Consider the following 17,604-nt stretch of genomic DNA (forward strand, 5'->3'; position numbering starts at 1 on the left):
GCTAAACAAATCTTGAATATTACTAGTGAATATTTCATTATGGGGTGATTGTAATCAGATTGCTAACCCAATTTTGAATAGACTATCTAAAGTCAAATTTATTCCCTCTAAAATGCACAAATCCTTTTGTTCAACGATGTTTCAGAAATCACTGATTGAGCCATGGAGAATTGCTAATCCTACTACAAGAGAATATAGTTGTTTTCTGCTCAGTGCATGACACCCAATCCAGCATTAATTATATCTTTACATACAAATCATTAGCTCAAAATCTACTCTATGCAGACATTGGTTCCATCTTGATTTCTGATCTTGCTCCCACTATCGCTAATTTCGATTGGTTACCAATTATATCTCACCCAAATAGATGGAGATTTAATAATCCCCTACTTCTAGATCCCTCATTTAACACACAATTCACAAACTTCATTTAGTATTCTTTACATTTAAAACCCCTCAAGACACTCTATTTCACATCTTATGGGATTCATTTAAAGCCTCTGCAAGTGGATTTGTTTGTCACTTTGTGCAATGCAAAAATAAACACTGACAGTGCTTCCAAATCCATATTAAAGGAAATCATAACTCTAGAACACACATTTTATCAATCCAAATCTCATGATTCTCCTGTCAACCTTGTATAAGTGAACTTTACATTTAAAACAAATCAGGACACTCCATTACACATCTTATGGGATTCTATTAAAGCCTCTGCAAGTGGATTCGTTCTTCACTTCTTGCAGTGCAAAAATAAACACTCTTACAATGCTTCCAAAGCCATATTAAAGAAAATCATAACTCTAGAACACACATTTTACCAATCCAAATCCCTTGATTCTCTTTTCAACCTTATACAAGTGAAATTTCAGTTTAATAAAAACCGACTCGCAAAATGTGAATCAGCATCGCGATGGCTGTTTTGCATGTCGCAAACTGCGTTTTTTGCAGTTTGCGACAGGCAAACCGGTTCCTACATCTGGCCCTTATTGCCTTAAATGGAATCCTTTATTTTTGTCCGTGTGTAGTAGATTTAGCTCTATTAAAATGGTGCTCTTCCTTTGTGTGTTATATTTCATCTCTATAATCCCTGTACCTTTTCTGTTACAAATTCTTTAAAAAATAGACTCAGTTCTTCCACGTTTCTTACGGAATAATAAACATGCTCACTTACCCCTCTCATGGTTGTAACATGCTGAGCGTCATGGTGGTGCAAAATTTCCCAGTTTTTACAAATTTTATGAAGCTTTTTGTCTTAAACAATCCTCTCATTGGCTCAAAAAACAATAGTTATCTACCTAAACCTTTATGATTTTTTATTGAATCTTAATTTATCTCTCACTTTTCTTTTGATACATTTTTATTTTTTTCACCAAAAACAAGCCTTTTCTCTCTCACCCATCTATTACATACTCGTGCAAACTCCTGAAACCCCTTCTTTTTCTGAAACACTTACGTTACACTCATTTTATAAATTCCTCCCCATGGCATAATAAATAGCTTAAAATAAACAATAGAACCCTTTTTGGAAAACTTTGAAGGATAAAGACATTAACCTAATTAACCAACTAATTCTTTATCATAGTCCTCTTCTTTTTCCTTCAGTCCAGACACTTTTGTCACTTATCCCAATCTTTTCTTCATAAATACATACAACTAAATCAGTTCATTCAACAATCTACATCATTATTACATAAGAGCCAGGCAAAGTCCTTTTTGTGGCGATGCCCAAGAGTGCAGCTGGTGCAGTCCTTCTGAGTGCAGGTTCAGGTGCAGGCCAGGGGTCCAGCAGGGCAGTCCTTCTTCTTCTGTAGTTCTTCCTTGTTGGATGTGGTAGGGAACTGAGGTGTGGGTGCAGGTCTGCCAGTTTTATCCTTGCTCCTGGGTGAAAAGCAGGGGGGTCCTGGTTCTCCAATCAGGGGCAGGGTCCTTCCCCCTGTGATGACCACTCCCAGGGAAGTGTGGCAAAAATCAATCCCAGGAGGCAACATTCTCCAAAAATCCATCATGGCTGAATCTGATTTTTGGAGGTTACATCTGGCTGAGCCCACCCACTGGTGTAGCTAAAAATCATAAACACACCCCTCTCCTGCCCTCTCCTAATATAATCAAGGGGGCACCTAGTTGTCTGGGGTTGCAGGATGTGGGGGTGTTGCTGGTTGCTCCAAATGTCCTTCTCTGCCTTTGAAGAACAGTTTGGCAGCCCTCCCCCTTCCTGCCTCACCATCTGCTGAGGGGAGATTCCCTACCACAGGCACATTCCTTTGTGTGAAGCCAGGCCACTTCACACCTCATCAAGGCAGCCTGGCCAGGCTGCTAGAGGCTGGCCAATCAGAGCACAGCAGCAAAAACAATGCAGGGCTGAAATTGGCAACTTTTCAGGTAAAGTTTAAAACTCTTTACCTGAACAAGTTATATTAAATCCCACAACTGGAAGTTGTGGGATTTATTATAACAATTAATTTGATACCAAACTCTTGGTATCCATCATTTAAGGGGACTTTAAAATTTTAAATAAAGTCTCCGCATTCTAGCCTATGAAGGCCATTTACTACAATGAGGGAAAAACGAATTTGGCTGTTTTTACCTCACCAGGGCTTATGACACTATCTTTATAAGGTCACTACTTATAGTTACATGGCACCCAGCCCTAGGGCCTCAGAGGGTACACCTTAGGGGTGACTTATATGTAAAAATAAGGTAGTTTAAGACTTTGGAACTACTTTTAATTCCAAAGTCGAATTTGCATATAACTTTAATTTAAAAGCAGCCAGCAAGGCAGGCCTGCCTTTAGAATGACAGTGGGCACCTCAGCAGTGCACCTATGGGTGCACTACCTATGCTGTGGTCCCTAAACCTACATGCCCTACCATATAGTAGGTACTTATAGGTAGGCTAACTTAGCCAATTATAATTAGCCTAATTTGCTTATTGATTTTACAGAGCACAGGCCCTGGGACTGGTTAGCAGTACCCAGGGCACCATCAGAGTCAGCCAAAAGTGGGCCCCACATTGATTTTCAGTGTCTGCTTGGCAGACACTGAAAATCATGACAGGTGCAACTGCACCCGTCGCACACCAGCAACTCCGCCGGCTCCATTCGGAGCCGGCTTCCTCGTTGCTGGTGCTTTCCCGCTGGGCGGGCGGCCTTTTGGCAGTCGCCCGCCAGCCCAGCGGGAAAGTCAGAATGACCGCCGCAGTCTTTTGACTAAGTCCGAAGGTTAAAAGTTGACCGGGACCTCCCAGCCAGGTTATCCGAGGAGGGCTCCAGGGACGTCGGATCAAGATCCAGGTTTACCCCGGTCGAAGGATTTTCACCTTGAAAAAACGACTAAGTGCGAAAGTAAAAACCTCCACCGAGAATTCCTGCGACGCGTATCCGGAGAAGGGCTCCAGGAGGTCGGATTGGACTGGCAGGTTCGTCCCGCTGAAGAAAATCTTTGAAAAAGAGACTAAGGGGGTCATTCTGACCTTGGCGGTCTTTTCGCAAGACCGCCGAGTTACCGCCGCGGTGAAGACCGCCGACCGCGGCGGTATGCCGCTGTGCGCATTCTGACCGCTGGGAGCGTTCCGCCGGAAAACCGCCAGCAGCCACACTGGCGGTCGGCGGGAAAGTGGAGACTGGTCAACCTCCACCGCCACGCCAGCAGAACACCGCCCACAGAATTACGACCCACATTTCTGTGTGGCGGTCTTCTGTTGGCGGTCTTCTGTTGGCGGTCACCTCCCCATGGCTCCTGTCACCTCCCGGAGGACCAACGCACAAGGTGAGTTGATCGTCCGTGAGGGGAGGGGGTGGGGGGGTGTTGTGTGATGTGTGCGTGCATGGGGGTGTGGGTGTGAGTGTGTAGAGGGGGTGTGTGAGTGCGTGCATGCGGGCGGGGGAGTGCTGCTGTGCCTATGGGCAATGTGTGTAGTTCGGCGGGTGCGCATGTCGGCATGTATGTGTGCGGGTATGTGTCCCCGTTGTGTATGTGTGTGTGTAGGGGGTGTGTATATGTGCATGTTGGGGGTGTGTGCATGTCGGGGTGCGTGTATGTGCATGTCGGGGTGGGGGTGGGGAGGGGGTTCGTACCACCTCTGGGGGGTGGCAGGGGGGTGGAGGGTGTGGGGGGAGGACTCGGGGGGGCAGTGGGGGGTGGGGGAGACCCCTATCAGTGCCAGGGAAGGAATTCCCTGGCCCCGATAGTGCCTACCGCCATGGTTCGCATGGCGGTTCCCGAACGCCAGAAACCGCGGCGGTAAGCAGGGTCATGATACCGTTGGCGGTCTTGGGTCGACCGCCGGACCGGAGTGCGCAGACTCCAGCCCGTCGGTCATGACCGCCGTGGCTGTCGGAGTGGGGAAGTGGCGGTCGGTCGCGGCGGTGACCGCCGCGGTCAGAATGCCATTTTTAATACCGCCGGTCTGTTCGCGGTCCGACCGCCGCCTCTCCGCCGACCGCCAAGGTCAGAATGAGGGCCTAAGTGTGAAGGTAAACTTTTAACCGAGGCCTCTAGCGGCCTGTAGCCGAGCAGGGCTCCATCACAGTCAGCCTTAAACTTTGACTTTGCCTCGGTAGAGGTGCAACCAGATGTCCCGATTGGCACTTTTTGTTTCTAGGCGCTAAAAAAACAATAATTCTTTATAAATTCATATCTCCAGTTCCCCTTATCCGATTGTATTCGTTTTTGTGTCATTTTAAAGATAAAAATATTATCTATTTTTATAAATTGGTTCTGGATTTTTAAACTGTTTCCTGTGTTTTATTTAATTACTGTTTTGTGATATTTGAATGCTTTACACTCTGTCTCCTAAGTTAAGCCTTGACGCTCGTTGCCAAGCTACCAAGGGTTGAGCTGGGTTTAATTTACTGAGACCTAACTGGACCTAAGTGGAGGTTAGTGGCCTATTGCTAAGTGTAGGTACCTACCTGCCCTTACCAATAACCCATTTTCCAACATTTTATAATCACCTTGTCCTTTTCTCCACAGGTAGAATCAAATCTAAGCTAGAATTGTAATGGCAGAATGATTTACAGGCAGAAGGGTCTACTAAGTGTTGGGAAAAGATTTGATCTAAATTCCAAACAGCTTCTAGAGCAGCAAATGTTACCCAAACAATGTTTTTATATACAAGAGTTTACTTATTACTACTGTGTTATTACATAACATGAAAGTCACCACACAGGACTTTTGCTGGTCTTGCAATGTACCTCACTGTGATTTGTTGCATATGCTATTCCTGTGTCCTCATATTCATGCTTTCTGGTTGCAAGTTTGGAATTTTCTAATGTTAGCACCCCACTTACTATACATAATATATTTTTAGGAAGCGTCTCCCCAATTGTGTCTCATCTCCTGCACCCACCTCGTTTAGTAGACATTTTACTAGCTGCAGCTTTTCAACAGATAACTTCCAATTGGAAAAACAACATACATGTTTCATATAAGGCATGGTGGTACACTGTTTTAATCATAAATTGGATAGAGCCTATATACATCTGTTTCCTTAGGTCCTAAAAATGAATGTATGTGATAAAGTGTCCCAGCTTTGATAATTTACCTACAATGGGACTTGTTTTAGGCCAATGAATCTTTTGACCCTGATTGGAGACTCCTCAGGACGAGATATCTATTTAACATCCCAACCGGTAGATCAATAACCAAATCAATATTTGCCATAACGAATCAACCAGACTAATCAATAACATTTAATGAGAATAAAACACACCATGACCTTTTGGCCACGAAATAACCACACAAATCTAGTAAGATTTTGGATATTTATTCCCTATTAGTTACAGCCTACTAGCATATTCATTAGTCTCAATACCAATAAGCACATCAATAAAACTACAATATGGCAACTGGAATAAGATTTTGTCAATGCAAAGATCATGAACATTAGCACAAAACACGAAGTCAACATGAATTAAACTTTAGCAAAGTATTATTAGTTCATTACTCAACAAAGCAAAGATTCAGTCATTTGTCTATTTGCCCCGATTTTGGTGAACTCCTAAACTAACCTCTAATTAGCATCAGCATGTTGGGCTTCATGCAAAACAATTTAGTAACATGAATTTAGAAAACATCTAAACTATGGCCTCTGTCAAAAGAGCAGTTGGTACCTAGAAAGAAAAGGCAAACAGACAATTACAATTTATCATCAGAGAGTTACCCATCCGAATGGGGAGGCATATAGTGACAGTCTTCGTCCTCAGGACAGCAGTCGATTCGCCATCAGCCAGGATAAGCAAATAAGGCTCGGCAGGGTATAACAAAGGGCTCTTCCCTCATAAGGAGGAGAAGTGCAAATCAGGCAAGGGGTACGGCGAGGATGGTTTAGGGCATCAAACAGCTAAAGACTCTCAGGATAGCTAAGAAGAATTACGGCTTCAAGAGTGGCAGGGTAAAGGCTCAATAATAGCAAAGTAATAATTTCTCGGTAATGGCAGAGTAAGAATGGCTGGTTTCTCCTTGTGTCACGCTGTTATATTAAAATTGTCGGACAAGTCTCTAATTTCCAATTGGGCAATATTTGGTGCATTGTTATCTCTGTCCAACAATCCGTTGCTCACCTTTCTAGAATCTTCACCTAAGACAGTTCTCATGCAGTTTATTTGTTTCTGTGATTGACGTCTTCAACGGGTAGAATGTCAGGTAGGAAAAGTTACACTAGTCACTCCAGTCAGTAGTTCCATTGTCTTCCCTTGGTTTAGGCGACCTTGTACCTGTTGCGAATTACACTGTTGCATTCAGCAAGAATGTCTCCTTGAGCAAGTCGGGTCCCATGAGAAAGAATTTACTACGGTTACACACACACATCTCTAGTTTCTGGAAAAGTACAGCATCGTGTCCTTCAGGAAAACAGCACATTGCACGTTAGAAAACACAGTTAATATGAGACCAGGCAGCTTGGCCCAGACCCTTGTTAACTAAGGCCTAGTGATTAATTTAGCAAAAACCTAATACATAACTCTTAACGCAAATACAAAATCATACATTAGTACAATATTTAATTCATCATTTGTCAGTTTCATTATTCATCGTATACAGTGGTGGCCACTCCCCATGGGCACATTTCAAACGTGTGCATTATTACTATTCTAGCACATTTTCTATGCAGCTTTATTATACATTATTTTGCAAGCTTTTCATGTTAATATTGATTATAAAAATCACACTCCAACAGTCCCTCCTCTGATGACTCTTGTCATCACACAAATCCTCTTCCTTCACAATTTATTCATCTTCTAAGTTCTTTCATCTCAATTTCTTCCCCCACCTTTGCTTTTCCATATTTTGCTCTGAACATTTTCTCCCTTTTCTTTTCTTCCCTCCTCTTATTATGTTTTGCCAATTCTGCTCTAATTCTTTTACAAATTTTGCATGATAACCATAATCCAAATAAACAAGCTAAAACAATCAATATGCCCTCTATGATTTTTGCCAATATCCCATTCCAAATGTTACTAAACCAACTCCCCACGTTAGCAAGTCCCTTTCCAACCTTTTCCCAAAGCCCTGGTTCTTTCAGTTCCTTCAAGTCTGTACTATCTCTTGTTAGGTTAGTAAGCATACTTCTAATCTTATTACTATTGTCAGGTACGTAGGCACAGCAGTGATGCTCATTAGGCATCTTACAGACTCCGCCATTTTCCGCTAAAAGAATGTCTAAAGCAAGCCTGTTTTGAAGAGTCATAGCCCTCTCCGCAGCAAGTTCAGTATCCATCAGGAGTATAGCTCCTGTAAAATTTGTCAGCATGTTATCCATAATAGTAGACAACTTTTGAATCTTTATTGAGTTCAAGATAACTCCCACTGAAGGAATTATTGCTCCAAATATGTCTCCTACTACCCTAGCAGCAGTCTCTCTCTTTTGTCTAGTACGATGTAAGTCAGACAATTTTGGAAATTTCTTCAAGTCCTCTAACTGATATATCTTTGGGAAAAATATCCCCAAATAACATGTCCCATACCATCCCTTTGGAAGACGGTAATAAGCATTAAGTCAACAAATATAATAGATCCCAGGGAGCGCTGGATCCTGTCCATTTAACATGAACGTCCACTTACTCTGAAACAAAAACCCATGCTTGCATTCACTCGTTCCCACAAACACGTTATCATAATATGACTTAGGTCGCGTTATGCAAAGCTTCCCTACGTGTAGTTCATCTAACGCTAATGTCCCTTGTTCCCTAACTGCACTATAGCTCTCACTACTAATAAAGGAGCGTTGTTGCAATCCCTTCTCCAACTTCCCTTTCAAAGCCCTTCTACTATCTTCCGTGTGATCTAAAAAGCTTTTCTCTACAGGTGTAAGCAACCATGTCAGGTTATTGTGGTGTGCATAAGACGTACTAATAGCTAATGTCACCTCAAAGAATCCTTTAACTAATTTTATGGCATTATACTTTGGTACACTATTCAGGTCCTCTATGATAGGCACATAAGAAAACACAAGATCATGATTAGAGTAAAAGTACTGTATCTCTTCCTGGTTATAGAATCGGGTTAGTAACAGACTACAGCTGATCCTGTAGGTCAAAGGTAAACTATGGTAGGTAACTCCCTCTTGTACTGAAACAGGAATTTGTGTACACACATAACAATTTTTTGCATCCCTAGTGTCAACATACTCACTAAGCAAGCGATAGAAAACATTAGTAGATAGTTCTCCTTTTGTGTTAGTCCCCTCATGCAAATATCTTGTATCCTGCTCAAACCTCTCCCAAGGTGTTAGTGTAGCAGACTCAGGAATAGTAGCATTGTTAGTCTCGTCCTTTTATATCAAAGGCTTACCCACAATCAGAACTATGATGAATATCACACACAAAATACTTAGAACAACACCCAAACATTTACAACGCCTACTTCCCCTGTCATCATCTCTAGTGCTAGACATGATCTGTAAAGAACCAGAAATCAGAGTGCTATAAGTGCAAACAACCAACTGAGGATGGTTTAACGTTTATTTTCTCTTTTTTTTTTTTTTCTTCAGCAAGTTAAAACAAACGAAGTCTATCTGCAGCAATTATTTACAGCTTCCACATTCACTCCCAGGATCTTTGTCAATTCCAGTTAGCAGCTAGTCAACATCAGTTCTCAAAAGTCAATTCAGGTTAACAACGTCACATCTGATAACTTATCAGTCTCTTTACTCAGCTTTCTTTTAGCTCAATTTCACCTTAACACAGTCTCTTTTCTTTCTGGCCAAACTCAGGTACCATAGTATTGACCTGGGACTTCTCGATCAAAGCAGAACGCCAAGAACTCTTGTTGCCACTCGGCTGATGTTGCATATGCCCATTCAGGACCTGCATACCTTCTGTTTGCTACTCTCTTTCTTTTCAATGTATGCTCGCCCTGTAATTCTCCTTCACTGAGATCTTCTTTCCTTGTAGTATCAACTTCTTCCTCTATTGTTTCTTCAACAACCACCTTTCCTTTTGTCACTTGCGATTCTGGCCACTTATCTCCTTTCAGTGTCTCCTTGGTCTTTGATTTTTCTTGTGGCAACTTGCGTCCCTCCTCTGACTCTATGGTGCTTTTTCTCAATGGACTTGCAATTTTCTCGGGATGAGTCTGAACACTCTCACTTTTTTCTGCCTCAACTCCTTCGCCTTCTGGGTCTGTCAGAGGCACTACTTCAAACCCATACCCGTCTGCTTCTGGGAGAACCTCTCTTTGGGTTAGTCCTCCTGGTGCCTCAGTTAAGATAGGCTCACTGTCACCCCTCTTACTGAAGTGACCAAGCCGTCCTCAACGGGCTCTCCTTCTGTCTCAGTTCCCCTTTGATTACTCTCTGGCCCTGAGACTTCCTTTTCTGTAGCTGTTATTGTCGACAATTCAATTTCCTCATCAGTTGGGCACGTCACCTTTTTTGTGTGACTGGCATGGATACAGTTTGGAATTCCCGCACACTTCACAGCAGTAGTAGTTGTCAGTACTACTTGATATGGCCCCTTCCAACGTGGCTCCAAACACGACTTCCTCATGTGTTTCTTGATGACAACCCAGTCACCAGCTTTCAGATTGTGACCTGGATCATTTATTGGTGGCAATTTGGTAGCTTCCACCTGGTGAGAGAAAGAGTGGACCACGTCAGCCAGACCCTTGCAGTAGTCCAACACCATATCATCTGTGATATGTAGAAGCCTAATTATTCAGCACCCATTCAGGATACAAACAACCGTTAGCCAGCTCTTCTAGATAAACATAATGAATTTATTAGGGATAGAATAGAAAGACATGTACATGGAGGATGCTCTGTACTAGTGTACACTCGAGCAGCCTAATACAAGGAAGTAATACACGATCTTTTATAGTATTAAACCACAAACATAATTCAACGTCTTATTGGTTCTTTGGCTTTGACGTATGACTACTTCTCCATTAAGGCTGAGGTCGTTTTTCCTATCATACCAAATATAGTAACAAAAAGCATAGAAAAGGATTTTACACAAGGTGGCCTACGTTCCTAATATCACATGGTCCATCTTGTGACAGAACTTGAGAACATCACGTACTCAGACTGGTACTTTCCAGAAGGGAGATTGCTTCAGCTAGCATGCAATGACGATGATATTTCCTGATGGCTGTTCAGAGGGCAAGCCTTGCAACATAATGTGTTCCTAGCAGTAGCGAATTACATTTGTAGGCCTCTTTACTTAATGCTAGGCATGTGCAGAGATTGTCATTGTGTATCACAGGGGCCACTAGGCATAGCATACCTAAGAACTGTAAAATGCGATTCCACATTCCGCCCTCTGATACTCAATGACAAATCTAAGGATCATGGTGTATTGCTCTCATTTATACCTCTTGCTCGTCCCTGTTGTCATCCTTATATCTTTTTCATTGATAATGTGTGTGTTTCTGGTGACAGTTTTTTTTTTTTTTTTCAAGAGTAGGGCCAGGAAGGATGGACAAACTGGTATGAGCACACATATCATTATCAGTGCCACGATCCCTATCGCTAGTACCTCTACCAACCAGGTACCCCAACCCCTGAACCATGCTGCTACTCGATCCAGCATTCCTCCGACTTCTCTCCCATCTCCCACTTTCCCAGCTCCTTCTTCTACCTTTTTTGTATCCTCTATTTCCTTTCTTATATTCCCCACGTTGGTGTCCTCTTCCTGCGCACCCCGCCAAGTGTTCTCTTTTCCCCCTTCTGTAATTCTGTTCTATGCGCCATTTGTGGTAGCACGAATGCTAGGTAGCAGGTACCTTGCCAACCTGCTGGCAATTTAAAAAAATGCAGATGTCCCACATATAATAAATATTCCTTTGGGAGGTGTCAGGCCTATGGACAAGCCTGTTGTGTCATTTCTTTTGTAGTCCGGGCTCAATGTTGTATTGCAAATACTATGTCCCACATCAATTCCGTTTTTGCTAGTGTCTGCGTTACCTCTTGAGCATTTGAAACACCATGGTGCCTTTATTTCTGTATCTATGGCCAGGAATGGTATTCATTGTTCTGAGCCATGATCCCTTTCAGTGTAACCCTTCCCTCGTTCTGTTGTAAATGCATTCAATAAATTCTCTTCTTCTTTCTTCGGATCTAATCTCCTACACTTCTTTCTTCTCCTTCTATCTTCTTCCTTCAATTTATTTGACACTCTTTCTACCAATTTTCCTTGCATATCACCTACATAAGGTTCATCTTCCAAACCATACTCATCCCTTTTTCTCCTCATTTCTCCTTTGTTTATATTTTCTCTTATTCTCTCCTTTTTTTCTTTTCCCTGTTCTCATTCCTTTTAAATTTCCCACTAACATATTATCTAATATGTTACATGCCACGAATTCTGTGAGGGGCATTTAAGTGTAATTTCTTTTCTCCTGGCTAGTGGTCGGTAGGTGGGTACATATATAACAATCAGACACATTTGCTAGTTCTTTGTACATGGATACCATTTGCACAAATGTATTGTCCTTATAATCTTCTCCATCTTCTTTCCATTTTGTATATTTCACCCATTTTGTTTTATCCTCCACCCTCTCATGTTATTTTGAGATATTGTTGTTCTCACCACCTGTTGTTCTTTCACCTTGGCCATTTTTGGGGATGTAGTGTTCCTGGTCGAGCCATGGAATATGTATCTCGTCTTTATATACTATCAGGATTGTTGTTAGTACTATAGCTGCTACCGGGGTGAGTAATGCTGTGACCACCACGGGCCACTTCTTCTGCTCCTTTTTCTTACGTTGTAATCTTAAATCCATGTCGCTGTATAGGGTGTGGTCGGATGTGGCTAGCACTTGAAACCAGTTCTATTGGCATGTAATCTTTGGTACCTCCTTATTCCTGTAGGAGTGCCACACGAGTAGTCTATTCCTTCGGTATGTTTTCGGGGCGACGTTGAATGCTATTTGACACTTGTAGTTATGCAGAGTATAAAGGGATGAATCCCAGTGTCCAGTTCTAAAGGAGTTGGGTGCGATAGTCCACTGACCCGAGGGATGGCCCTTTTGCCCTATTTTTGCTATATTCCTAATTGGAAGAGGCACCTCCCAATGACGCTACAAACCGCACTGATCCTAGTGACCAGCCGCTTCCGTAGGACTGGGATCTGTACCTCTTGGCGCAAATTTTTCTAGCGGACTTTTTTAATATTCTGTTCATTTATATCCTGATGTCTTTAATACTTAAGTGGCCTTGCTTGACTCTCCGACTCCTGTGGAGAGTAGCACGAGCAGTTCTGAAAGAGTATCCTGGTGTCTTGAAGGACCCACTTACACCCTCCGACTCCTGTGGGGTTGCAGCACAAGCAGTCCAAGAACAATGCTCTGGTGTACTGGGGAACCCGCTTACACTCTCCGACTCCTGTGGGAGTGTAGCACGAGCAGTTCCGTCAGTGTTGGCTGGTGGCGCTTGTTGAACGAAGGTTGTACCGCTGTGGTGAAGGTGGCATTACTCTCATCGGCAACTTTGTTGGCGGCTGGTCATCCTTTGGTCCAGCGGCCTTCTTGGTGTGTGAGGTATGGACCCAGGATGTGATGCCCTCACACTTGACTGCTGTGGCTGTTGTCAACAAGACTTGGTGTGGTCCCTTCCACCGTTGTTGAAGGCAGTGACGTCTGGTGTGGCCTTTACCCACACCCAGTCTCCAGGATGCAGTCGTGTTCCGGTGGTGTACCTTCTTGGTGTAATAGCTGTGGATCCAGGAGGTCGGTCCCTCCTACTTTTCAGGAGACCCAAGCCCAATATCCCTGTTGGAGATCATGTACAGGTAGTGTTGTCCAGCCAGGAAGGACCTGCAGCACCTAATGCTGAAGGTAAGGCAAACTGCTGTCAAAATGTCTTATCAGACAATAACTTCTCAGCACCAGAAATGTTCATAGGCCAGTCAAACAGTATCTCAGTCGGTGTTCACTTTGACAACTTTGTCAAGGGTGCCTTTCTTGATCAAGGAAGCAAGCGGTAGTGCATCAATCTAGAACCGCTCAGCAGATGCACAAAATCTTATAAAGGGACATATCTGACTGGTTTTATGGGGTAACTAGCACACTCTTAAACTGAAATCAACACTCAAAAAATAAATAACAATTACACCCAGTAACAGTGGAATATTCACACAAACTATTTCACCAAACAAATGGTGATCCAAAGGTCAGGAGAAAACACATGTTACACTGGTATACAGCCAGTATAATTTTTTAACGTAGCATTGTATCCTATTATTCTATTTCAACACCCTGAATATCTGCATCAATGCTGGAAGGGTTGGGACTTTGCAGGCATCACCGCCATCAGAAGTCACTTCCCCTTTCTCGTACAAGTGTGATGTTCTGAAATGCTGATGTTCCTTTAAGATATTATATTTATTTTATTTATTTATTTTTGGCACCCTCATCATCAGAGGTATATTACTCATAGCTGTATTGCAGTACTACATAGCACATCCTAAGGTAGTAATAACTCTATCCTAATATAGGTATTTTCAATACCCAAAACCAGTTTGGAGAATATTTAGTTGCAATCTACCAACACATGAAGGCAATCCATGTCACTGCGCTCATTAAGATGTACCACGGAAGACTCCCATTAATTATGAAAACATAAAACGTAACATAGACAGACGGATACAGAAACCACATCTTCTCGTCCATGTTCTGAAACCTAGGAAAAAACATGAATAGAAAAATACTCCTCCTGCCGCCAATTATATGCACATATATATACGTAGATACATACATCCTGCGTCCAGGGTGTATATAAAAAAAATCCTATTCCATTCAGCTGTACATTTATTTTACATTTCTACTTGGAACGTCATGGTAACATATCGCAACAATCCGTGGCTTTGTGGTTTTCAGAAATGGGGAAGGTAATCTTAACTGCTACAATTTAATATAGGGACGGGACCTGGCAGATAAATGCATAAAATAAAATACCATAAAAATAAAACACATTTGTGACAAATGTACTGCATTTTTTCCCATTCATTGCCCTTTTGACACCCTGGTTGCACTCACATGACTTCAACATACTACATGTACTGTAGATGTTTAAACATCCACTTGTGTTAATTTCTTTTAGCCTCTCATTAAGTGAAATCGATCATTCACTAACACGTCATGTGTAATCATTATTACTGCACTAATGTGTTTATTTTAAATATCAATACACCTTAGTAGAAGTTTGCTATTACATAATTAACTCACTCTACACCCCAACAACATCCCACATTTTTATATATCTGTTATTTCCTTATATTATTTACAATTCATCACATTTTAACACTTCTGTTAATTTCTATATCTCTTCTGTCATTGAACATGACTAAATTATTAGTATGTACTCTATAGAGCTATGAAGAAATACAAAACCAGGGGTATGGAACTACCGTAAACAAATGCCCAGCACAATTCTTCCAGAATGCTCTCTCATCAGATGCAAATATCTGCAGAAGCTCGAAAGCAACATTTTGTTATTCCTTGCTTTCAAAATACCTTCACAAAAAATGTAACTAGGAAAGAAACATTCTGCTAAACTACCATGATATTTTAGGTGTCATTTCTTTGAAGCATCATTTAGTAAAATGTGCGGATGCATGGTGGTATTTCCAACATTTATATTCATAACAGGAAAAATCAATGTAACCTTTTCATCAAAGTTACACATTGCCATAGTTGTTCCTGGCATGAACAAAACTACTTTGTGCCAAAACTACTTTGTGCCAATATTCTTCGTATGGAAGAGCAGAATGGTGTCACTACCACTGAAGCCAGTCAATAAACAGAGAGACAGAATTCAAATAACAAAAGGTCTGTGATAACCAGTTTATGGCAGAATTCTCAAAGAAAATAACAAAGTGCACCCATGGTATCTGTTCCTGCATTAGTGCAGATTTACAGCTTTTATACATGAGCTAGCATTTAATGAGGCAGACCAGGAAATCGAACTCCTAGACAATATTTGTAAACACCATTTTAGCAGGAGGAAAATATGCATGTGTTTTTACAGGACAAGTAGACTGATGACACAAACTGTCCCATGGACAATTTAGACATTTTATAAAATTCCACACTCCTGACAACATATTGTTAACTGCTGCAAATGAATCCTCTGTTCCCTCCAGACTAAATTTGTTCACTGTAAGAATTTTGGCAACCTTTGCATTGGTCAAATATTTTTAAATGTAATCCCTACATAAGAAAGTTCTAATTTGTTGTACACCTGTGGTTCCTAACCTTTTTACTCCTGGGGACCACCAGTGAAACATTACTGGAAGCCAGGTACCCCCAAGCAATTTGCACAATTTAAATTTCAAACATGAAATCATTCTTTTTATATTGAAAAAATATGCAAAAATCTAAACATTTTATTGGAAATGTTGGTGCTGCATCTTGGCGACCAACTTTTCAATTGTTACTTTTATTTAGGAAAGGTGAATCCTTCGGGCAATTTTTTTTAAAATTATCTCCGGGGCTATTTCTGTTATTATTTTTAGGTACATAAGATCTAAGAAAGCTTTTATACATAAATATGTGGTGGGGAAAGAAAGTAAACCATATGTGCCTCTCTTCTCTCCCTATCCTTTTTGTCACATGTAATTAATTTTTATTATAGCATCTCTCATACCAGTGTAGGTGTTGGAGCACTTTACAGCACTTTAAAATGAAAGACTGGGAAAAAACAGCTTTCTAATTTGTGCTATGCAGTTGGCATGCAGCTCCTTGATTGCAGTTCATAGCTCACTGTGCTAGATTACTATTATGAACTGTACAGTAACTAAAGAATCTCTGTGACAAAAGCAGTAACCCACGGTGCCATCCACATAAAATACTGTTTTTTTTTTCATGATACACATCCTTTGCAGCCTGCATATTAACCATCTGCACTATCTTTCAGTCAAAAATGCCACTGTTCAAAATTCTTATTCCTCCCCAGCAGGTACATTAATCACTGGAGTTATCTTGACGCTTTTATTTTCGCTGTACAATGCTCTTTGCAGTGCTTTTAAAGCCATTAACAAGTAATAAAGTCTGTATTTTGTGTCTTATTACGTGTGATAACTTAACAATTAAACTTACATTTTCTACAGTGTGTAAGCATGTTACAGCCATCCCTTGTCTACTTGCAAACCTTTCCCATACTCAGTCTAGTGCCAAATGATAGTGTAGTAATTGGAGTAGTGGTCACATATTTCAGGCCAGTGTATCGCCTTCTTACAATCCTCCCACAAATCTCATGGTACAATAATGCTAAACAATGTATCCAGATCCTTCCAAAGCAGCCCTTCCCATGGCTATTATTCTGTTTAACTCTGTACATTTTTATGTACGTCGAGAGACTGTCTTGTGATCTCCAGCTGTGTGTTTGTATTGCTGAGCACCTCCTTCCACATCTTGATGTTATGGATTGTGTGATGTGCATACATGGACATATCCCATAGTAAATTGTGTGATCCCTCTCGCCCCTTGCCAATACATTTTTCCATTTCATTTGATATCTGTTCGTACTTCTGTTCATGTTTTCTAATTGCGTTAGCCACTTCCTCTTTACCCTGGCTATGGAATAACTGTCTAATTCTTTCACAAGGTCTTTTACGTTTTGCTTTTATTTTTCACTTCCTCATCCATCAAACGCCATGCCAGGGTGCGGCTTTCACGTTCCGTCTCTGCCTGCTGTTGTAGAGTCAGCTCAGAGTGTTTGGTCCCTGTTGTGGTGCCCTCACGCTGTAGTGTATTTCCCAAATGTCTTCAAACAAAATTGATGTTTTGTTCCTGTGACTGTGCACTTGTCACAGGAAGAGAGCTTGACAAGCCCCTATTATCTCTCTTTTTTTTTTTTGCCCTCCAATCTTCCCTGCCCTTGTCAGCCCCCCCACCATGTGGAGGAAACCATTCTTCAGTTCAGTTTATTTATTTCTTTTTTTTTTATATCCTCCACATACAGGACAGCCCCACATTCAAGGGACATCCCATATGCTACTAGCATGTAGGCGTCATTGTAAAGCACCACACATGTCCGCAAAGCCACAGAAACACTACTGTCATTTTCCTTGCAAAGTCAAAGTCTAAGTACAGTGGTGCCTATAGGCCTTCTTTCACCTCTATTTGGTACGCTGGACTGTCCTTGGGCTATGTTGATGTGTCTCTACTTTGC

The sequence above is a fragment of the Pleurodeles waltl genome, chromosome 10 (genome assembly GCF_031143425.1).
Source record: "Pleurodeles waltl isolate 20211129_DDA chromosome 10, aPleWal1.hap1.20221129, whole genome shotgun sequence".
Lineage (NCBI taxonomy): Eukaryota > Metazoa > Chordata > Amphibia > Caudata > Salamandridae > Pleurodeles > Pleurodeles waltl.